Source organism: Anomalospiza imberbis, chromosome 12 (genome assembly GCF_031753505.1).
Source record: "Anomalospiza imberbis isolate Cuckoo-Finch-1a 21T00152 chromosome 12, ASM3175350v1, whole genome shotgun sequence".
NCBI lineage: Eukaryota > Metazoa > Chordata > Aves > Passeriformes > Viduidae > Anomalospiza > Anomalospiza imberbis.
In genome coordinates this window covers 6,433,004-6,458,003 of record NC_089692.1, presented here as the reverse complement: position 1 = coordinate 6,458,003, position 25,000 = coordinate 6,433,004, and the positions used below count along the sequence as shown (strand labels likewise).

General features: G+C 38.1%; 1 protein-coding gene and 1 long non-coding RNA gene across 16 annotated transcripts in view; both read left to right on the top strand.

The window, feature by feature from the left end:
* The window catches only part of ZNF536 (zinc finger protein 536), a 346,433-nt gene that overhangs the window by 50,576 nt on the left and 270,857 nt on the right, over nt 1–25,000 (top strand). For 12 of the 15 annotated variants that reach the window (XR_011003324.1, XR_011003323.1, XM_068202565.1 and 9 more), the window contains 2 exons: nt 4,463–4,557; nt 16,944–17,010. The gene's annotated coding sequence lies outside the window, so the exon portion shown is untranslated. The remainder of the gene's footprint in view (nt 1–4,462; nt 4,558–16,943; nt 17,011–25,000) is intronic. The other 3 variants (XM_068202571.1, XM_068202570.1, XM_068202569.1) reach the window with 1 other exon arrangement.
* LOC137481099 (uncharacterized) overlaps nt 86–25,000 on the top strand; it is a 340,016-nt gene continuing 315,101 nt past the window's right edge. Inside the window, exon 1 of the long non-coding RNA XR_011003325.1 lies at nt 86–129. This is a non-coding gene — a long non-coding RNA (uncharacterized lncRNA). The remainder of the gene's footprint in view (nt 130–25,000) is intronic.

Below are 25,000 nucleotides of genomic sequence, written 5' to 3'. Positions count from 1 at the left end.
CACAGGTGCCATGCATCAACGTGAGGGAATAAAAGGTTGGGCTAAAGAACAAGGAGGGCAGATGCTTGCAGCCTTCTGTGGTGGATGGTGTTACTCTGTTTGGGCAGATGCCTGAAGCCTTCTGATGTGGTGAGGTGTTACTCTGTTTTGGGGAATGTTTTAAACCACCTGCGATTGTATAGTGATAACTCTGTATCGTGGCCATCTCAACTGCAAAATATGTTGTGACAGTCCTAATAAGGGCAAGTTAAGGTGGTGTTAGTGCCAAAAAAACCACAGGAAGGTAGAAGCTGCACAAAATAAATGCAAACTGGGATATCTGAGCAAGTAGAAAAAACCTAAGGAGCCGAAGAGAGTTGTGCCTCTGATAAAGTACTTTTGCAAACCCCTTGGCTCCTCAGGAATTAAAAGGATGTGCATTCCTGTCCTGTTCTCTTTGTGGTCTCTTGCTTACTTATATCAGGAGAGAAAAATGAGAGCAATAGTTGCATGATCTTGGCGATGTAAAGGATCTTCCCTGAAAGGATGTTAGATCAAACACCACCGATTTGCCAGGAGATGTGGACAAATTCTGTCATGGTTAGCTTTGCGTTTTAAAATATTTTGTGTTTATCGGCAGACAGCTTTATGTCTTGGAGACTTCTGAGGGCATAGGCAGGGCACACACAAACAGGGAGGTAGGTCTGTAAATGGGGACTGGTACATGGCTGGGGAGGCTGTCATGCCATGGGTGGAAACCATGCCCCAGACTGAGAAAAGTGGTGTCAGCTCTCATGTTTTTTGGGAACAGTGGAAAAATACTGAGATTTATTCCAGCATCCTGCTTTAGGGACTGTTTATCTCTCTTCATTTATGCATGTAACTCCCAGTGACACTAACTGGACCCTTCAGGCCCTGCCGGTCCCATCCTGCATTTATGATGAGTGCAGTGCTCATGTGGAGGCCTGGGAAGGGTGTCCTGCACGGCTCCTGGGCTGGCTTTCTGCTGTCATTGAGCCTCTTTCCCTGCCTATCTCTGTCCCTGCATCTCTGATGTGCCCAGGGTGAGAGCAGCTATGCCATGGCAATTCAAGAGGCCCTCAAAAAGCAGCTGATAGGGAATAATTATTTAAACATGACACCTCATTCCATCAGAAAGGGTACGCAGTTTACAGAGGGCCTGAGCCTTGTATCCTTGAGATTAGCAAGGGTTTAACATTGACTTGAACAGGGATGGGATGTGCTGCTAAGAGCTACACAATGAAGCCTTTTAGTCTCAGCACTGGGGGAAAAGTCCTGTTGTTCAGCATAAGTCCATGCTCAAGCTTCTGTTTTCCCTTGCTGTGTGTTAGATTTCCATCTGTAACCTGCAGAAATCCTTCTGGCCCCTGCTCATCAGTGGCATGAGATTGCTTTCTCCCTTTCATGTCTCTAATGCGTTTCAAGGAATGAGCTACAAAAGCATGTTTTAAGAATGAGCAGAAATTTTGCTGTCATACCCTAGTTATGTCTTGCCACTACTTTTTATTTTTGTCATACTGTTTCTGAAGATCTTTGGGGTTTTTTCTTCTCTGGGGGTGTTCTGGATCACTCACTGAGCCAAGTGCAACTGCACAGCAGTGTTGCTCTGGGAAGCTTAGAGTAATAAATTGGTCTGTAAGGATTCATGGTGCCATTTTTTAATGCCAGGGAGTGTATTAGACACTGGTAAACTGGCCCAATTTGACCTAAGTGGAACTGTCTTAATTTGTTTCCAAGCAGCTTGCTGCCTGTACCTTTAAAATATCTGCTTTACATAGTCAGTGTCAAATGTGTTAGAATAATATTAGCACAGGTAAGTAAAATACCTTTTTATAAGGCTTTAAATCATTTCTGTTACAGTTTAATGTGTAAAGCTACAGATTTTCCCAATTTGTTCGTAAGGTTATGTATCACAGACCTTAAATCATTTAAGGTTTTAAACCTGAGGGGTTCACTCTCAGTCATGAACTGGAAAGCAGATTGCAAGAGACATTGACATGCTGATCAATGACATGAAGCCTCCAAACAAATCAGTACAGGACTTTAAGAGATGAAGCCTTACTGTGTTCTGTCTGTCATCAGAATTTATAAAGCATCTTAGTGAAAGCCCCTTGAGAATCATTCCTAGAATTTTGCAAGTCATGAGCATGTATGTAAAAGCTGAATTTTTTTTAAACACAAGTAGCCTTGTAATAACATAGCAAAAATGTGCTCTATGATGTTGATGTAGGAGTACTAAGAACCTGTTTAGTGAGATAACATCTTTTAGAAACCTAACAGTTTATTATCTTTGTTTCTGTTTCTTGGCTTTTACATTGAATGAGCTGCAAGTAAACACTAGAAAGGTATATCTTCAAGATTTTAAGACGTCAACAAGAGCAGAAATACGAGACAAACAAGCTGTCACTGTTTTTAGGTGCTGTGCAACTGAAAATGTTGGATGGGACCTATGTTTATCTGCAGCAGTCCAGGAATTTGCTGTTCCTATGTGTTCAAATATAGTAACTGAAATTCACTTATTTAAGTGAACACCTAAAGTGTTATGGGCCTTCATAAGTGGGATCTGAATCTTATCTAGACACAATTTCATGTTTAGGAAGACCAAAACTGATGACAGGGGTTTGTTTCCTTTACCCAGTTACAAAATGGTTTTTATTCTCTCCCGTCAACATTGTAGGTGCTTCTCTTGACTCCCACAATGGTTTTCTTCTCATGTATCTGGGTTTACCCATTGATGTGGGGTGCTGGGTTGGAGTAATGCCTTGTACCTGCTCACCACCCAGTCAGCTCAATAGGAAAGTCTCATGAGAGGACAGGCTTTGCTGTTCAGGGCTTATAATTCAAATATAAACCCAGAGATAACTGGCAGGTAAAAGAAAACTGGGCATGAGGAGAGAGCAGGGAAGAATGTCTTCCTAGGTATGAGGAATAATGGGGATGGCAAACCAGGTGATTACTGCAGGATAGCTGGTGGTTTGCTGTGGAAATGTTAGTTTTAAAGAAGGGGCTTGAAGCTTTAACTGGAGTAATTCTCTTGGGTCAGAAAAGTTGTATGGCAGAATTATCACTTGGAAAAGGTTTTGAAACATGTAGCAAAGCCTGGCTCAGTCTGCAAGCGAGGAGGGAAGCAGCAGGATTTGGGAAGCCTTATAGTGAACCATCATGGTGGAAACGAGTATCCCGTGGTTGGTGTGGTGGGAATCGAAGGGGAAAGGGGAGGTGGTGTGGACAGAGTGGGACACTGGCAGAACACTTTGCACTGGGTGTAATCCTGACAAGGTGGAGACTGCAGAGACCTTAGAGGATACAAGAGAAGTGTTGTATCACTATTGCACTAAGGGAGGGCTGTGCTGCTTAGTAGTGAACTTCTATTTTCAGAATTATTTCGTACTGTTTTCATCATCAAGAGGAGCCCTCAAAATTGTTGTTTACTCTTCAAGCCAGCAAATAGCATTGAGCAGCAGTGTGGTCCTGCTGGTGCTGACCAATTTGAACCAAATGCAGTGCAATGGTCAAACTCCTGATTATTTGCCCCAGAAATGAAGGCTGCAATTCTGTCCACACTGACCACCACAGCCTGCCACTGCAGCCCTCAGAGCAGTCAGTGCTTCTCTGGGCAATCAGTGCTGCTAAGGTGAAACCCTGAGGCTGTGATGCTTGAACTGTGGCTTCAGAGCCTGCTGTATGAAAGAGTTTGGTTGATGTAGATGTACAAAGTGTATTATTTGGAAGTGACCTTTAATTTTATTTGTTAGACATTCATAGGAATAAACATAGTTAGAATTCTCAGTCATAAATTCTTCAGATTATAGCTTCAGTCAAGTGAACTTTATTTTGCTCGAAGAACGCCCTTTGTTTTTGTCTCTATTTTGCTTACTAATGTAATGGCCCTAAATTCACTACTGACAAATATCTTGGAAGTATTCTGCTTGGCTTTTACTGCTGGCTCTTATCTGTTTTAAGTAGGGTTTATTAGATGAGATCATCTATAAAGGACTTACTTCTGTTATAAAATGGAATTAAAAAAAAAGTAAAAATACAATTAGTAGCTGTTCTCTTTTTACTCAGTTTGAAAGATTAGAATATCAATGTCAAAGAGAATAACTGGGTTTCTGGAGTATGCTATGCAACTTTTGTTTTATCCTGTTTTGTCCTCTTTTGCTGTACTGTCTAGGGGAAAGGATCAGAAGAATTTCATTCTGTTCCTCATCATTATCTTGAGAGGAGGTTTTCCCTCTCAAAACAATCCAGAACTGAAAGAAGTTTTCAGTTCCAAATATGAAATGACCACCAAACATGTCCATTATGAAAACTAAAAAATAAAATGTGTTAATCCCATTAATATTTCAATTCTTAATACTCTCTGCTGTCCTGTAGATTGCCTGCTTGAGGTGGCATTGTAATATTTTCATATAAATGTCTGATTCAAATACTGAGTTTTGACATATTAAATTTCTCACAGGTTTTATTTTTCCAGTTGTGACCTTCAGTACCTATCCTGTGTCTTTTAAGAATTTCCTCATCCAGGGAACAGATTCGTTGGCTTAAAAATAACTGGTAAGAATACTTATATTGTTCTCGTAACGTTTTCTTCTGCTTATGGATCTGAGTCTAGCTTTGTTTTTCCATCTTTAAAAAAAAAAAGTAAAGGAGGTACCTAAATTAGATTTGTAAATCTCTTCTTGCATTTTTTATGTCTTCAAAAATATTATGTCTATGTCTTGCAAAACTTTTTATTGTAGTTCTTTCAGGTTGTAGTGAGCTACAAGTAGATTTTTTTTTTTTTCAAGAAAAAATTCTGCTTGGCAAAATCATGAGCATTCATCTTTATGCAGTTGATATGTAATAATTGTGTTGGGGATGAATCATCATTTATTACTTTATCATCAGACTGCTGATTTAAAAAAACCCATGACACTCCTGATTAAATTAATTTTATCATTTTTTGGTTTTTTTTTTTCCTCCTGTAAGTTCAATAGAACATCTCATGCATATTATTAAGAACCATATTCTGTCGTATATTAGCATGAGAAGAACACCCATGAAAATCAGTGGGTGGAGGGGTGTACTACATTGTATATGTGATTTTCCTCTGAGCTATTCCAGTGCAGTAGAAGAAAAGCTCCTGTAAAGTCTGAGAAATCAGATTGCTGTGGAAATAGGTGTGAAATCAAAATTGGGTTATTTGGCCCTCAGTTTGAAATAAAAGTCTAGCTTCCTAGGAAATAACCAATAATTAATTCCACATCTCACATGCGTTAATTGATCCTTAAATCAAAATTTCTGATAGCTTCTGCTCCCAAATCAAATTCTTATGTTATTTCTTTATTTTAATTGCTATACTGGGTTGTCCATTCCTTTTTAGATTTTGTGAATTAGTAGAAACTCTGTGATTCAGAGGAGTTGTGCTGATTTATAGCTGACGTGAGAGAATATCCAGGCATATTAAAGCTTCAGTACTGCAAAGGCATAAGCAGGTATTGAATTACTGATGCTAATGGAATTACTCACGTGAGTAAAGTTAAGTAGAGACGTAAGTGTTTTCAGGATTGATGTCTGTACTTACAAATTTATATCATTTAAGAGTATGGCTCACAATTTTTAAAACTTACTAATTGAATGTGAGCTACTGGATTTTATTCTAGACAATTGACTTGAAAAGAATTACAGTGACTTGATTCTAGAATAATTTCATCAGCTTCAGAGAAGATATGTGCATTTTTAATGCTGTAAATAAGGATGTAGTTTGACCAATTCACTCCACTGATCCCCACTAATATCAGGAAATACTTGCCAGAGTAAAGGAGGAGCACAGGACTGGACAATTAGTGATACAAATGGTTTCAATCAAATGGTTAAATAGCTCAGCAAAGACGTGGTTCATTTTGTAATAGCATTTGGAATCCAAATAAAACCATCTGAGGGATGTGCTGCTTGTTGTGATGTTAATGCACAAAACAGAAAACTCTCAATGTCTTGAATTTCAGGGGGGTGTTATGAAGCCATTATATGTTAAAAAAAAAAAAAAAAAATCCAAGCCCACAAACTTAAAATACGCATGCAGAAGCTCCTACTCAATTCTAATTAACAAAGCTTACCTTTCTCTTGACCATAGAGGTCATCATGTAAACTATTTAAATTGATAGTAATATTATGCAGCACGAAATTAATTTTACATTGTATACAGTTTTTATTGTGACTTTATCTTGTTTCAAAAGTGCTTACTTTCTGATTTTGTGGATATTACTGACTGGATTACTTTTATTTTCGTTTTTACACAACAGTTATATTAGAAATTTGCTGTTTTATTCTTACCTTCTTAGTAAAAATCCTTTTATCACACAATGGGTAATTTATATCCATTACCAGCCCTTTCAATCCTTTTCAGTGGTGCTGTCAGTGCCTTTGGCACAGTAATGATTAATGTGATCTAATAATAGTGTGCCATTATATTACCTTAGTAAAACATGTACCAACATCCTATTCAGATCTACCAAATTCATAGCTTCCTATAATATTTTTGTTGAAAGACAGGATTACTATTTTTCAAAGAGGAATTTTTTTTTTGCCTTTAACATATTTAATGAAATTCACAATTCTTTGCCATGGTAATCTTTGTGCATGCATTTGGGCTTGATGGGTGAATTTTATATCATTCTGCATTATTATGATTTGTTAGGCAAATTGTTTGACACGTAAAGAAAGATATGCATTACATTGTTTTGCTTTGTTAAGGGTGCATTTTAAGCACTCGGTACCTTCTGATTATTCTGCTGTATTTATCATAGAGGGTATATTTAGATTGTAGTATGCAAGAACAAGTATGTGTCTTTTTCTACATTCTAACCCAGATACTGCCACATTCTGCAGAAGGCAAGCTCTCTGCTCCTCTGCCCAGCAGAACCAGTTTTGGTTACAGTTGCTTTGCTGTGGTGCTTGCTCTTTGGCACTTCCTTGCTTTTTTTTTTGCCAGTAGAAATGTGCAGAATGGTGCCCAACTGTGAGCTAGAAACTGGGATCATGCCTGTAGTTTTCAACCCAAGGTAAATACACCCAACAGCCAAAGCCGTATGTATCTGCCCCATACCTGAGTTTCACCCAGATACAGCATTGCTTGACCCCAAGCTCCAGCTGTCAGGTACTGCCAATTCACCCAAGAGGCAGAGAAATGGTTCGGAGAACACATTTTTTGGTAATAAAAAACGCTGGTGCTTGTGGAAGTGCTGGAGTGGTGTGTGTGACTGGCTGCCTTCAGTCAGTCTAGTTAGGCACTGATGGGTGCATGGAGGGGTTTGGTGCTGCTCTTGCATTGAGCACTGATTCCCCCAGTCCTCTGCAACAGGACTTTCCAGTCTTGGGTTCATCTGTTTAATAATGCTCCTGATCAGCGTGGCTGAAGAGTTGGGATAACACTGCATCCTTGCAAAGCATCTTAAATCTTCATCACCCCAAGATGTCATTATTGCAGTCAGGGAGACACATACTTAACACTGTCGCAGCAAAATCAAAATGAAACAGCATGTCCACATTTTAACTCTACTTTGTGATGTTTGTTAAATACATACTCTTACTGTTTCATCATATCACAATAAATAATGAATGAGAAAAATATTTTAATCTTGTCAATACTGGGAATGTCTAAAAACAAGCAAAGTGTGTGTATGCATTTATGTGGATTCCTTATTTGATTTAAGCCAAGTGATACAGCTGTAACATGATTTGAAAAAAGCAATCAATGTAAACTAAAAAAAATATTTTGAATGCAGTATATAAACTGTGTGGTTTTTTAGACATATTTTTAGGAAAAGAAAGAAAGATTATGATTGTCATACCATGTAACAATAATACTGCCACTGGAAATATATGCAGCAGCTTTATTTTCTGCCACGGTAAAGACAATCTTAAGTCTTGGTCATTTAAATCAAAGACATTCTCATCTCTTCCACGTAGCTGATTCCTCATGACATAACAAGAAATGAAGGGGATAATAAAGCCTGAAATCTTGTTTTAGCATTGTATTCAAAAGGCTTAAAGAAAGTTCCAAAAGATGCTTCCCTGTTTTTAGTAATAAATAGTTATGTACAAAATAGAAAAGTCTTTTACTCTCCAAAATTAGTTTACTAATGGAGATATAATTATTTAAAGCTCTAACAGAGCTGTACCAGCATTGAATTAGAGATGCCTTAGGTTGGACTGTGCATTGTGCAGATTGCATTGTACCTTACTGCTTTATTGCTCCTACATCCTGCAGTTTTACCAGTCAGGGCCAAGCTGAAATGAAAAATGGTGGCTTTCTTTTTTGGGCTAAAAATAGAATGGTCAGTGAAAAGTTTCCTCCTCATTTTTCCCACATTCAACTCAAAATAGATGTAGTAGACTGCAGAATATACTTCTCCATGGTCTAAAGCATTTTCAGGGTCTGGTTGGTTGTTTTTTGATATTCTGTTCAGTGAGAGATTCTTGTACGAAGTGCTGGGGGCACCAGGTTCCTCAGGGTTGTTTTATGTCTCTTTCATTGGTAACGTCAGTGAATCGGCCAGCCAAGGATTATTGCATCTGCACATCTATCTATCTTTATTCTGATGGGACAGAGGGCCTGATGTGTCATCTCTGGAGTAGGACTGGTTAGAGAAGGGAGAAGAGGACCCTGATGCAGCTGCACAAGCTGTTAAAGAGCCCCATTACAGTTCACTGCCCTTGTTTGAGCTCCTGCCTGTGTTGCTGTACTGTGATCCTTAACACACTTGGGTAGGTTAGGAAGTGGCTTCTTTTGTGTGACTCTGAAAGAAAGGCCTCCCAGTAAGCAGAGGAAGAAGAATAAAATAAAATTAAAGAATCTTGGCCTAGTCTTGAAAGCTAGAAAGGCACAAGATGAAAAGTATTTTTGGCTTTTAAGGCTAATTTTATCTCTTGTGAAGCCATCAAGTCAATGAGTAGAAGTGGCAACTGGAAGTTCTTGGGTTATATTGCTAGCCACTGGATTACTGTGTGACTTTAGTAATGAAACATAAATGTTCTCTCTGTTCCCTGGTGGACATAATACCATTTACCTGTCTCAAAAATGCTTTGTAATTTAATTAACACTTGGAGTGCTCTTTGAGCTCCTTAGATAAAAGCAGGCAAAATGAGTCAATTGTTACAGAAATCCCAATTTATGGCCGTTTAAAAAAAATTACACTTTGTCTTGACTTTTTCAAACCTCAGATAATCTTTGATAGGGGTTTTGGGCTTTGTTCTTACTGGTCCTTGGAGTCACTTATTCTTAGTGATTTGCATAGGCACAGTGTAGGTATTACTTTTTTGTTCAACAGAGTATTTTGGTGGATCATAAATTACTAGTCCCTGTGCTGGGAATCTGCTTCTGAGACAAGCACACATTTTCAGAAGAGAGTTTGAGTTGTTCTAGACAAGTTCTTCATTATTCTTCAGTATATACCTTTCATTGTTTTGGGGGAAAGATTTCTCAATTTTTGGTTGTGCACTGGATTTAATAGCTTGGGTTTTGTTTCATGAAGTTATGCTATATGTTACTGAGAAGCTACATGAGAGAAGTATTGTAACTACAGCTCTTCCACAGCTATGTTTCATTAGCACATCCTGTCCTGGCCAGATCACTGACCAGTGACCAAACCAATTCCTGTGTAATCATTGCCTGGAAGTACACCTTGATCTGCATTTGATGGAAATAGTTGTATATATACTTCTGCTTTGTAAGCCAGCTGAAATGTTGATTTTTGCATCTGCACTGACCTCCAGTAAAGAAGTTTATTTTTCAGCAAGCAGAAACACTTGCAGTAGGTGAGCTGAAGCTTCATTCATCCTTGCTTTTCATCTTGTATTGGTAACAGCCAGATCCTTCTCTCAAATCCTAGAGCACATCTTGTTGCTCCTGGGTACCTAATTCATTCTCACACTTTTTCCTCTGCAGCTTCATGCATTCACGTGGGTTTTGCTGCCTACTCCTCACTTTTCTTTTCAGAGACTGCAGAAACAGCACACACATACCTGGATACAGCTGGGCTCAAAGTGAGGTTCTTGGCAAAAAGTCTATGTTCATACATTTTCTCCCTTTTAATCTACTTTCTGCCACTGTCTTTTTTTAACTGCTCACAAGGAGTTTAAACACGCTCCTAGATAAGGAGATAATCTCAACAAGCATCTTACCACTAACAAAAATTTGGCACGCCTGTTTGCACACAGTCTTGATGAAATACCTCAAAGTTATGCTAAGCAAGTCTGCCATTCCCTTCTGGTATGAAAAGTGTCATTATCTTAAAGTTCTAAGTTGCACTGTTTGTGTAACAGCACATAATAAAACTTAGAAGGAAGTTTATATCTTTCTTATTCTTTCCTTCATCTTCTCCAGCAGTTGTTTCAGCGGAACCCTTCTGCTTTTGCTTTGATAATTTAAATAGACAGTCTGCTACAGTTGTGACAAACAGGGCTGACTCTCAGCTCTTGTGGAAATCTGGCAAAGTCAGAGTAGCTCAAGTGATCTGTCACTGCTTTTCAAATATTTTAGAGAAATACAGGCTCCATTTATCAGAAACTGTTAATCTTTTTTCTGACTCTACATCTGAATTTCTTTCTGTATAAATTTTGCATTTATTTCACTTTTTAAAGCATATTCTACCACAAAAGAACTGGAGAAAAGGTAGAGGGAGATGTCTGTGAAATTGATACCTCTGCCCAGCTGTAGTACCAGGTAGCAGTGCTGGGTGGAGGTGCAAATGTGCAGCAGCAGTGTGGACACCTGTGCACATGTACAGGACTTTCCAGGAGCAGCTTGTTTAAGAACAGATGAAAGTGTGCAACTCTAACAGTCAGAAAGCAGAAGCTTCTCTCCCTTTCTCCCTCATGCTCTTTCCCTGAAGTATTACATTTTTACTGCAAGTGTGGCTGGATAAAAATAGAGCACATCTTAACACTCTTAATAGAGATCCCAAGTGTTGCTTTGAATGGACATTGTCCTGTGAGCTCAACACTAGAGGAAAATTCCTGTGTTCCTTCTCTTTCCTGTGGGTAACTGCACATTTCATAGCTGACCAAATATGCCAAGACTATGGAAAAAGAGAAAAAGGCAAGATGACTATTTCCCCAAAACAGTAAACAGACATTGCAGTCTGGCTTCTTATTTGAGAATGCAAGATTTTACTTTTTGAATAACTACTGTATTTTAACAATAGGCATCAAGTGGTTGCTATGTGATACACAACAGTGTTTTTCATGAACTTTTGGCTGCTGAATAAGCCCAGCAAATATGGGTTCTTACCCTTTTAGTTTTCTGGGTCAATTCATTTTGCACAAAGGAGAGAATGATAATTCGAGTTGTAGGCAGAGAATGTTTTCTTCATATGGTAGGGAAGATGAAAGCTGTTTTTATTTGATTTCTTTTTAAATTAAAAATTATAATTCTTTATGGAGTTACAAATAATTATCTTATTACTAAAGGCATCCCAAAAGCATGTTAGAGTCTTTCTCTGTAAAATAATTGCTGATTGTCACTGCAAAGTGAAAGTGAGGGAGAGTGAGGGGAAACATAAATATATGTGCAATGTGTATGTGTGGAAGTGATTTTATTTTTTCCAAATGGTATTTGCCTCAAAAGTAAAGACTTAGGCAATTGCTATTTGTTAGGTGGTGCTGGCTGATTATAGACTATATAGAGTTGTTTTCTGAACTGCTGTTGTCTGAATGCTCAGCCCTTTCCTGCTTCTGGGTAGAGAGGACAGTGTCTATCAGATTTAGTGGGCTTCCTGATGGGACACCACATTGAGGGTGCTTTTATGTTCTTATCTTCCGTTCTTCTGTTGTTGGAATCCCATGGAGCAGGATTTCTGCAAAGTGTGGATCTCAAATCTGTGTGAGAGCGGGGGCTGGCACTCAGTAATGGGGGGTGGGGGCAGGTGATGTGATGGGGGGCAGGAGGTTGTCAACAGCTGCTGGGAACACACAGAGGAACAGCTTAATGGCACCTTACGTGGAGGGAGAAGGAGGACTCCAGAGACAGGGATAAGGGAGAATGTTTGGCATAGGGGAGGAAGGGCATTCAAGTTGTGCAAGGGAAGGGAGAGAAATGATTTCTAGCTGTGCAAAGGTACATGAGAACATGTACCTGTCCCTAGTTTCTCAGTGCTAAAATACTCATTTTTATTGTAATTATCTCTGGAAGAAGTACACTCACAGGGGCCTACACAGGAAGGCTTTGGTAGAGAAAGAAGGGCTTGGTTTGGAGAAGAGTGAAAGTTGGAAGAGTGTTGCTGAGGACAGCTCCATCGTGTTGAAAGACAAAGAGGATGGGTAGAAGGTTTATCATGCTCTTCTCTGAGGTGTTTCTAAGCCACGAGCTATTCTGTCCTGTAGCAGATGTGGACAGGCCTTTGTTTAGTCTTGGCCAAATTAATGGGACAGAGTCTGTGACAGATTCATCAAGGCTCTGGAGGGCAGCTGTCTGAACCATGGATGTATGGCTGGCCATGACTGGTGCTACACTGGATTTGGTTTCTCGAGGAAATTACAGCTGTGATAACTCTTCCCTTTGCTGTCTGTGTATGACAGCATCCATCAGTGCTCATCCATCCATTGAAGTGTCACAATGAGATGTGTTTGAAAATGCCAAAGATATACAAATTTCATCTGAGCATTGTGGCTGCTCATTCTCTAAGGCTCTTTTCTTAGCCCCTCACCATACTGCCAAATCACAGCTCTAGAGCAAGCTCCAGAAAGGTTTCAGTCAAAGCTATCTCTCCTCTCATCTGGACATAACTTCAGTCAATTCTCACAGTGGCTGTAGTTCTCCATTTGTGTAATTTACACAATTCCATTAGGTTGAATAAATTTACACAAATTTGTACCTTCTTCTGCTGAGGAGGTTTGTGTTGGTTGTTATTGCTTTGGGATTTTTTTGAGCATAGTCAGACTCTTTCTGCATGCAGTCACTGTGGCAGATATCAGCCAGCAAAGCACCCATGTTCCACCTTAAAGATTTCCTTACTGAGAAGTATGAAGGAAGTTACAGTACATCGTAGGTCACTGCATCCTGACAATGTTCAGAAAATTCTCATCTTCCCTCTGCATTTTCCCTGTTGCCCTTCTCTTCTCTATTGCCTCTTTTTGCTTACGTTCATTCCAAATTCAGTTTTGAGGGAAATACCTTTTCTCTTTGGTCTCAGACACAGCAACACCCCTGCCCCACAGATGATAATAGGGATTGCTTACTCAAATAGAAAGAAAAATTCTTTTATGGATGACATTTTTTATTTTATTTTATTAGATGTTCCGTGTAAAGCATTTATCATTGGAATAATTTTCCCTCTCAAAGTCATATCAGACACAAAGCTGTCTTCAGGGCTATTTCTTCTAGTTCACTGGACAGCTGTTCTGCCTGAAAAGAAAGAAGAGATCATATATCAATCAAAGACTTCAGGAGAATCCTTATGTTCTTTATCTAATAGGAAAATTCTAACTGTGAGCTCTTGATCTTCTGACTTCTGCTTTTTCAGTTTGAAGAACTGCATTGATATATTTTGCAAGACTATCTGTTTGGTTTATTTTTTTTAATGTATCTTTTGTGTGTAATTTTGATGCTTAGAAGGTGTTACAAACTCATCTTCACTGGTGACAACCACATCATAAGCAGTTTTCTTACCCCTGTGACTTGATCCATCCTCCTCTGAATATCACTATGGGCAGAAATTAGTGCTGCTTAGCAGAAACAAGGTTCTCATCTCTGCTGGTGCTGAACTACTGATTTCCAGTGGAAAAAGACTAAAGGGCTGAAAGATGTGCCCAACCTGTAGCCTTCTAAACTAGTTCAGATGTATTTACTCATCACTCTGCAGTTTTGTAACTCCATTGCAGTGAAATAAGTAACAGGGAATAATTAATTTTTTTATATATTGCTAGTTATACATGTACCCTAGTCTGCCATGCTAATTTAATGAAGATTCAAAGCGCATTAGCATTCCTGGCCTTGAGAAAAATATTCAGAATGCTTTATACAATTTACTAAACAATATGTATATACAGTAGCAGAACTAAGATTAGTGTGTGTCCTTTCATCTGTGAGTGTAGGGTGAAGCACAGAAGTGGACTTGGATGTTCCCTTTCAGCCTTGAAGTGATTACCTTCCAGAATGGAAACCACATCCTCTAGGCAGGAATTCCTGGCCGTGTTAAGTTGTGAGCTGAGTGTCAGAGCGTGTTTGGACTGTACAGGTACACTGGAACCAGGCTGGAGGCTGACTTGGAGACACAGGAGCCCAAGGGAACTATTAACCAAACTTGGACGTTTTTGCACAAGGGAAAAAGAAAGGCAAACTCAATACCAAAAAGATTTTTGTATGTGCCTGTTGGTTCCCTTTAAAGTAGTCTGTTACGTGTTTATGCTATGTTGGCATTCGATGGTATCTTCAGAGCTCACACAATGCCATGTGGGGCTCAGCATTACAAAGATTTGCAGTGTTTTGATGTGTTTTGCTGAAAGAGACCCTCTGTTCTCTCAGCCAGCAGACCTTGACTTTGGTAAGGCTTTGCAAGGGCTGTCTGGCCTGGATTCCTTTATGTAGGATTGCAAGCAAAATTAAGGCATGACACAGCTAATTATGCAGGGGAAAAGAGGTATGAGACAGGAAAGATGTGCCAGCATAATTGCTGTAAATTCTTGTATTTACATATACTTAAAGTTGTCCTGATCCCAAATTTCCCGAAGCAAATTTATTGAATTTATTGATTCTAAGTAGATCTTGGATCATATGGCTTGCCACCTTGGATCAGAATATTGGGCCATCAAGTGCCATTGATTATGACCAGGAGCAGAAGATTTAGAGTAAAAGGCATGAAACCTGTGATCAGTCATTGTAGAATAAGCTCTCCTTAAGGATGCTGTAATTATAAGCGGGATGCATGGCCAGTGTGCAAAATGTGATAGCTCCAAACAAAGAGAAAACAATTGGGATGATTTAATTCTCTTTTGCTTTGAAATAAAAAAAAAAAAAAAAACATTTATTTAATCAATAGACTCTAGGGTTTGATGTATGGATGAAAACTTACAATCAGTGGAATAATACTTCTGGTTAAGCACTTCTCATCAGGAACTTGTTTGACCTGTGAGCTGCTTCATTTTTTAAACTTAGATGTCTCTATTATAGAACTTCTAAAGATTGTTGCAGTGCCACCATGGGGAGTGTGTGTGTGTGCTTTAATACGGATGCATCTTGTAGGAGAGGAGATAAACCTTTCTCTTTGTACACAGACACATACATGATTTATCAAACATATTGTATTACTCTGTCTTTACAGTAAAACGTACAGGGGATGTGAATTACTCTATCTGTGAAGGATTAGAAACTCTGATGTTCTGTCTTGTATTCAAGAAGAGGATTACTCTGCAGATAACGTGCAGATAATTTACTTTTAGTGAGGCAGTGCAGTTTAAGGACTGAAAAATCAACTTTCTTGAGGCAAAAGGAGTAGGAATTGGTATGGAAAAATATAGGATAACTGACCACACACGGAAATTTCAAGAGAACATCAGAAATATATCATTATATATTTATTGAACAGTTGTCATTTCCATCTTCCTAAAATGGTCTTTTGATTAAAAAAAATTAAAAATATATTGCAGATGCCGAGTACCTTGAAATTCACCAATTTTGTGTGCATTGGCATGATTGGCAGCATTACATGCCAACAGCTCATTTGAATATGAAACATCTGTACATTATTATTTAGGGATTTTTCATCTGTTGATTTTAGAAATGAGGATTTTATGAGTCTTTGCATGCATAATTGTGTGTTACTTATACACAGAAGCAGTCAGTAATGAAAGAATTGGCCAAAAACATACTGTATGGTTTTGTGATTAAGATAGGAAATGCAATGTATGAAGAAACACAATATACACTGCATTTGATTTTAGGTGTGGCAGCAGCAATTATGATTTTGTAACAGTGGAAGTAACATGACAGTTCAAAAGCACAGTGAGAAGATTATGCTTTCTTATATACAGCAGTGTAAATTCTTAAAATAACAATGGAATTTTTACATTTTTCACTGGAAATCAAGATAATCCAATTTAGAACAATTTATTCTCAACAGGTATGGTAAAAAAAGATATATCATTCTGGAGCATGGTATAATACATTAATTTTTATGAGTGAATTATGAAGATGTACAACTCAGGACTAGGATAAACATCATATTCCTTAATTAATCCATTACATTATGGCACATATGTGTCACTTTTATTAGCCTAAAATGAAAAATGTTGGGGAAAGAAAATAAGTCTGTTTTTTCTCTGTATTAGAAAACCTTTCTTCTAAAATCATAAAAACATAAAATCCGATGCTGAAAACACTCTTAAGGAGTTAAATATCTAAATTCCTTGAAGACTGGTAAGATAAAAAGCCATCATCTTCTGTAATTGTTCAAATACATTCTTAGCTCAAATATATTCAAGCTTCTGCATGCAGTTTCTATATGTTTAAATGAATCCAGACAACTTAAATTCCAGCTAGAGAATGCTGGTGAAGCTATGATTGAGCAACAATATAGGAACATAGCGGGAAATGAAGAAAAGAAAAAAAATCTGTCCCTTTAATATCCCAAAATGCAGTGATATAGATTCTTATAAATTCAGAAGCGACTCATAGAGATCTACAATGAACCTTTCTGTCATATGGGTCTTATCCTAGCCAAGATTCTCCCTTCTGCCCCAGCACAGATCTCCAGTAATCTGGTGAATTTTTTTAATGGCTAGGAAACTCATGATTTCTAGAAGAAGAGTGGCAAAATGTCCTTTTTCCCTGAGTGTTCTGGCCTCACCTTAGGAAGTTGTTCCCTTTGTGTCTGAGCGTAGGTGGGTGTCACATTCTAACCACAGAGTTTTATTTACAGATTGGAATGAATACTAGGCTTGTAATTATGAATATTTTGTGTTTGCAGCAAAGGGTCTACGAGAGCATTGGTCACCTATTGAGTAAAGAACTAAATCTCACCACACTCTAGCCAGGTAAGTTGTATCAGCCCTGCAGCTCCAAGTACCTGTGCTTTGGGAAGGTGGGTGATTTTCCAAACAGCAGTCACTGGCAGGGCTGTCCAGGGCATGTCTTGGAACAGACACCAGATCTCCCTCAGTTCTTGGTCAGAGACTTCTCAATGCAATTTATCTCTCTGGTTATCTAATATGGGAGCTGTTTCCCCAGAATGTGGTATTTCAGTTATATTTAAGTGCTGGAGTTGGATGCTGAAACAATAACTGCATCTTGTCTACTGCACTGTATTGGAACTTCCTAATATCAAACCCATAAGATTATGAATGTGTGCTTTGTGAGCCCAAGAGCAAACGATTTTGTACATATCTATGTGAATACATTTTCACGTGACTTTACAATGCTAGGTTATCTGTCACAATTTGTCATTTCTAAAATCTGATACTAATAGAATTTAGTATTTGTCATTTTATATTAAAATAAGAAAAGACATAAGACAACACAAATGAAAACACTATTAATGAAAAAACCAAATTAGAGATTATTGTGTATTGAAGACACGAAATTTAATACAAATTAGCACAATACAAAGAAATATGTTTTTCTGCTATCTTAGTATTAGAAGAATAGCTCTGCATTTCTCCATATGTCTGTGTCACCAGGTTGTTATTTCTTTTGTTTAGTCATATAATAGAATGTGTTGAGACATATTATACTCAACTTGTGTAACAGCCTACAAATACTGATTGCAGTTTGAGCTTGTTATGGAAAAGTATTGCCCTGTGGATTGAGAAAATGACCAACAGCGGACTATAATCTATGAAGCTGAGAGTAAAATTGCCAACTAGAGGTCATTTTTCAAACCAAGGGGCAATAGTTTTCTACTATAAACTGAATATTACAGTCAGTATATGTTTTATTAAACCATTTCAGAAACTTGGGAGCAGTTTCATTTAAACTTCTTGCTTGATGTGGCTCAGAGAACAGGCCCAGGGCAGCCCACAAAAGAGGCCTAGTGCAGTCTCTATAATAAATATTCTGTATACTCAGTAATTATGAAGGCTTTAGGGCCTTTATGGTGAATGGCCATATCCTGCCACCATTCTGACTCCTTAGCAGCAATTGAAGTCATTAAGATTTGTGTATAAAAATGAGTGCAGGCTACTGTTTCTCATTGTAATACTGTGACAAACTAGAGCCCAACTATATAGAAAAGCCAATTATGGATATTGCACTCTAAAAGATTAAAAGGAAAATGCCTTTTCCTCCTTCATATTCTCTTACTGATTTTCTTCCCTACTGAAGTATGGAGATGATAGTCATACAGGGGTGATTGCCTATGCCTTAGTCAGTAAGAGGATTTCCACTCCGAAATCACAGAAATGACAATAAACTTGCATGGGCAAAGTGAAGCCTTTAACCTCTCCTATAACACACCTTGCTTATTCCTGGAGGGTTCTGCCACCCTGTGCCTGGGAACAGAGGTGTTTTCTGCAGCCATTGCTTGGACTGACTCTTAAATGTTAATATTTTTCAGTACAAAACCCTCAGTGGCCTTCAGGTTTTGAAAGTGATAGGGAGTTCTAGTTTCTCTGCAAAAGTGGGGTGCAAAGAAATATCAGAAGGACCACAGTGGCTTGGGCAGAAGGAAGTAAAAATATTTCACTTTTTCCTGGAGAATCCTCGATAAAAATAATCTTGTTTAGATCTCCTTGTGGGGCTTCTCCTTAGCTTCTTTTCTAAGCCTCAACATCAGTTTGTCTACCTTGCAGGATTTCTGATTTTCTATGTTGGGGCAAAGCTCAGAGTCTGATCCTAGATTTGTGGCATAACCATATCACAGACCAGTACTACTATGTTGTTCACAGCACACCTGTTTAAATTCCTGCATGCCTAAGCTAGAAATTCACATGTCACAATCATGCCTGCAAATTGTGTGTTCCCACAACCATACTTGGAGATTTCTATCTGTATTTGCCAGATTATTGCATAGTTACAGCTATAGCATGGGCAAATTAGGAGCAAAATATGTTTTTCTACTTGGAGTTTTTAAAAGCCAGACCTTACATCCATATGGGTGTATATATTGTACAGACACAGACATAATTTTCAAATGGTCATAATTTTAAAGGTCTGCATAAAACTTCACCTCAGCAAGGGTGATGGATTAGAGTAATAAAAATGGAGCAGCAAAAGTCTTGTTGTAGATCTAGTCCATCTTCTTGACATTACAGGATTGTTCCCTACAGGGTAGTTGCTGATACTTTGTCCAGAGCAGGTTTAAATGTCCCAAGCAGTGAAGTTCCCACTAAAGTTTGACAGATATAATTCAAAGGATATTTTTCTCACCCTCTATCTTAAACTGAACAGTTTACCATGATATGTTGGTCATAACTTCAGGGACCTGTCCTGTGTGTATCTCCTTGGTGCTTCCAGGCTTCCAAATATTTGCAGAAAATCTCCATAAATTACTTTGGTATTGACCAAGCCATTTTCTCTCATCCTCCACCTAACACTGTCGCTGGGCAGATTGTGAGGGCTTTTAAGACTGGGCCAAGTGAAAATAATGCTATTAATTTAGTGCTGCATGTATTGCCTAATATATACACACTATAGATATGATTATGTATCTAGTCTGTGTTCATTTCCAGGAGGATGTTGTTTAGAGGACTGTCTGATTGTATTGGGCTTCTGCAAACATATAATTAATCTCATTTTTAGCAATGCTTAGCTCCAAGCTGATGGTGTAGAAATATAGGGTTATTAGTTTCTAGAACATTTTTATTATGCACTTTCTATTTTGATTGACAACTATTAATATTTTAAAATGACAGAACTAAAACTTATGCTGCCAGATAGCATCAAATGTAATGTATACTAAGTAAACAGAAGCATGTGAGCAGGATAATATTTATTGTGTAGTTACACAACAATGTGTAAGAGGCTAGAGAGAGAATTATTCTTCAAGAGGGATATTTGATATTTTACGCTCTTTAGAAATACAAACATAGGACTGAACTTTGTACCCCATTTCCTCAGGGTAGCATGCAGATTTTATCATCTATCCTGGATGGGTTGTTCTTGAAAGCTTCCATTCTTCACCTTCCTTTCTCTCAAATTGTCTGTAGAGAGACGAGGGGGGGGGGAAGATCCTTCCAAGATGAATTTTATGGCTCTTCTGCTTTACTATTTGATGGTTTTTCTTGTTGGTCCAGCTGAAATTTCTGTTGAACCCTTTTCCTGGAGAGCTTGACTGCCCAAGTCAGATCCTGTTGGGGAAGAGGCACAGTCAGAAGTGTTGTGCAGTAGGAGATTCATGAGGAGGAGGATTGTAGCCATTGCATCCAAGTCAGGTTGCAATTTCTCATTGGGGGGAAAAATTAGCCAAGCAAATAGTCATTTTGCCTTTAGAACAAAAGGAATAGTTACTATGAAGTATATGCAAATTCCCCATGTATTTCTTGTGAATATTTAATATAAAGCAATTAGAGGCAGGGCAAGAATTACATAGCTTTTAAAAAACAACAAATTAAGAGGCTCCCATTTTCATGACACAATTCACCCATCTAAGATTACTTATGGAATTCAAGCTGACAGGAAGAAGCTGGAATGTTTAGAACCTGGTTCAGAAGGTCATTCTAAGGTCTGTGTGCCTCGACTACCATGCTGGAGCCAGGCCTGGCTTTAGAATGGGATGGCAGAGACGTGCATCTCCTGAAAACACATACAAACAATTCAAACTAACTGAATGAAGATGCAAATTCTTGTGTTGTGTTAACAAATAAATTGATAAAACTAGCATTAATCAATAAGGAGGAAGACTTTAGGCTTTTTTTTTTTTTTTTTTTTTTGTAAAATAATTTCAGTTCGCATCCTTCAGAGCAAGAATTAGCTCAGTTTTACAGAAGTTTGTCAGGCACAGAATATATTAGGCAGAATTACCTGGTTTATCTTCTGTAGTGAATGGAATAAAGCTGTGTTAACCTTGTTCTATCTGTACTATTTTTTTGTAATTTAGATCTAGCTTGACTATTTCACTGAAGTACCATGTGTACTTATCTTTAGCAGAAGAAACTCTAAGAAAAAACTTTTAAATTATTCTCAATTCAAATATTTTTATGAATGATGAAGAGTAACCACTTGTGTCCTTTGCCTGCCACCAAAACAAGTAGCTGTAAAATCACAAGATAATATCATTAGGCAGTTGGTTTTGACAAAAAAGGACTAACTGGAGAAGAGAGTCAGTGGGGTTGATATATTTCACATTTATTTACTATTCTAGGTAAATGGCTTTTTCCACTCACTGAGACAAAAAGTATCCATCTGTGAGGTGTTTTAATTTTTCCTTGAATGTGCCTTTACATACAGTGCCTGACTCCTGCTGGGGTTGTTGGGCAGCACTTTTAAACAGTTGCAGTTTCTATCTGCAATTAAAATGTTGTTATACACAAGATTATATATACATATATATATATATATAATACCTGATTACCCAGCATTTATTATGAGATCTTTGGTGGAGTTCTGCATTCATTCCTTAAATAGATCACATCATGTTTTATTGTTGTTAAATTCTCTTTTGGATTGCAACCTTCTCTTTTCTCTTAAGCGTACGTGGTTGACTGCTGTAGCATTCATCCATTGTGCCTTCTGCATTTCCTTAAGCTTTTCCATTCCTTGCAAGTGGTTTTCCTCTTGGCTTGTGCTTGGTATCAGGTTGATGCTATTAGAAAAATACCAGTCTTAAAATGTTTATTATGAATCTGGACTGGTGAGGGAATTGCAAGTGCTTGTGGAAGCACAATTTGGGAATAGTAGTTCCTGTCGATCAAGGCAATGTGTCATCATGCCTGATGTACTTGTGAATTGTTATCAATCCTGTTACCAATTTCTGTCTAATCCCTCCTTGTCCATCTGTGATGCTTATGGTTCATCTCTTCTGGGCATTAATATTCACGTTTCAGAATGATGCATCTAATGACTGACCTCACTTTGAGGGAACAGTGCCATGTTGTGATGGAATAAAGTGTCATGATGTCTTAGGTAAATAAGCCAATTGGTCTAGGAAGAGGAAAAAAACTTCATCTGGCAGAAAAAAATAAGAGGAAAAGCTGTTGGTATATGACTCCCATTGAAATGAGGATATAACCTAGCAGAATATACCTGAAGAAATGTGCCATCACACATGTAATTAAAGAAAGGATAGATTGGATCATGTAAAGTGCCTGTCAGGTAGCATTTTTGCATTTTGCAGCCATGGTTCCTGTAAACTTGTGTGCTATAGTCCAGCCCAGTGCAAACTGTAATGTTTTGTTCTGAGATTTGGGAAGAATTGCGTCAGAGATGTTACTCATAAGGGTCTTAACTGCAGTCTTAGATCACCAGGGTCAGGATTTCAATGCCAGTACTGTTCCCATTTGAGCATCTCCTTTGTCTCCTGTAATGTAAATCCTATGCTCAAATGCTTGTGTAGGGTTGGCACTGATATTCAATGGGAGCAAAGGCATCAGAGATCAGATGGAAAATATGTATATACTGCATCTGTGTATTGTGTGTGGCAGCCAGGCAAAGTGATGGAGCAACACTTTAAAATAAACAGAATCTTTATTATACAGTCAAGTGGGGGAAAAGTGGATGTTTCTATTTATCAGTTGGGGTTTTTTTTTTTTTTTTGTCTTGGGTATTTCTATCTTTGACTGATACAAATATTTTGGAATCTAAACATATCTCTGCAATACTGTTGTGTCTTTGTTCTGGATTTCTTTCATCTTAACTTATCAACACAGTATATGAGCCATTTTATCCTACAGTGTGATCATCATCCTAGTGTGTATTTGCTCATTAATGTCAGGTTAAGATCTAAAGAAATACGAAAGTAGGAGTGAAATTTCTTTTTCTTTTTTTTTTGTTTTGTTTGTACTAATCTTTTTATATTAATAATGATGGAAAAAGGAAAACTGTGCTGTGGCTTTAGCTAAATAAAATATATACACATTTTCCACAAGTGCTCTATTGCTTCCAGACTTGGGTTGGCTGAAATATTAGAACTCAAACATGATCTTAAAATGAAAACTGTGATCAAGTCTCTCTTCAGAGTAGGGACTAATTGGTTTGGTATTTAGAAATAATTGAAATATCCTAATAAAATATGCATTAGAAATAAATGTATATGAAATGTACATTCTAATATTTATATTTTTTCACTGAATAGATTTTTTCACCCATATCCTTTGCATAAGTTCATGAACAGTTGGCAAGGTCTGTTTCTTTATATACCTGATGTACATAGTGAAGAAATTTTGAAAAGAGAAAGTACCAGTGGAAAAATATAAGAGCTAATAATTTTTTTTAAACTGCTGTTGGATGTTAATGGGACATGCATTTGTTACACAAGCTGTCTTCTCTCTTTTCCTTTTTTTTCCCCAAAAATTTACCCTAAAAGTATTTTTAGACAACTTTTGCAGTTCTAAAAAAATACAGAAATAAAACTAAAACAGCTTTCTGATTTCCAGTTAAAAACCTGAAATTTTCTGGAAGGATATAGACAGAAGAAGGGGAGAGGGATGCAGGAGTGGGCCAGGCAGGCCACAATTTACACATTGGGGTGTATAATATAAGGTGTTGACAATTCTCTCAGCTGGAGCCTGCTCCCCTCCACTAGCTAAGCTGGAGAAGAATTGTTCTAATCTTGGTCGTACATGGCAAAAACCGTCCCAGTAGCAGCTCTGGGTGGATGATTTTTAGAGCTGAGGCTGGTGGTGAGGGGAACCCACAGCAGAGTCCCACGGGGAGAGATGGGGCACTGATCCTCGTGCTGACAACAAGGTCAGAGGAGGTTTCCCAGCTGAGCAAAACCCTGAAGCACACGAAGTCGAAGTGAGTGATTCCTTTCGGGGAGCTCAGCTGCAGGCTGAGGGTGCAAGATGGACCAGGCTCCTTCAGAGCTGCTCCTCGTGCCCCACCTTCACCTGAACCATCCAGCCCTTGACACTGCTTGTTTTTAGTCCTCAAAATTCTTCTTTCCTTTTGTGGGGACATATCACTGCCCACAGTCTCATCAAAACAAGCACTTAAGAGTATGTTTTGTCTTGAAAACTTTTTAATTTGATTGAGATGATTTTCAACATAAAATATATTTTCTGAAGTTTGCAGGGGCGGGTATGCAAATGTTTTGATGGAGTTGAAATGCCTAGTTTACATCTGATGATTTCAGATGGTTAGACTATATTGTGATAAAGCATACTAAAACATAAATGACAGTATTTAAGAATGGTGTTTTGACTTTCCTAAGGTAAACGTTTTCACACTGCAATGTCAGTTTTGGCCTGTTTTGGGTTGAAACCAAATTGTCTGCTGAAAGTTTCATTTTTAACAGATTTACCTATGCTAATGAGTTTAGCAGCTCTGGCTCTTCCATATCAGTCCTTCCTAAGAATCACCATGTCTGCCTCTACTTGTTGCTTTATTATTTTTCAGAGCTGTTAGTTTTCAGTCCTCTTCAGACTCCCTCCCCTGTAGCAGGAGGCACAGAGGTCTTTTTACTGCATTCAGAGTATGAGACACAAAGAAGCCCAGTCTAGTTACTGAGCTAGGTTTATTGCAGTAAGTTGGCATTGTAGGGCACATTCTTCTCAACATCTTGAAGCTTTTAGCAAGTCTTTTCTCTTATTTGAAAACTGACACAGTTTGGCTTCTGTTTATGAAGGAGTCACAGCCCTGCAACACTGATTTGTGCTTGCCTAATTCTGTTCTAGTGTGCTTTCAGTAACATGGCAATCCTGTGTGAAACCTTGCAGCTTTATTTACTACATCAAGTTCAGCAGTAGGCAGTGCTTGAATTTGAGTAAAACTTGGGTCAGAAAAGTAAAAGCCAGTGAGGTTGAGGCATTTTAAAAAATATATTTCTGGTCTCTCCTGTTTATGTGTACATTTAAGCTTATAATAATATTTACTATTATAATACAATGTGTTAAGACTTGCTGGATTTCTCAGCTTTGTGGATCAAAGGTC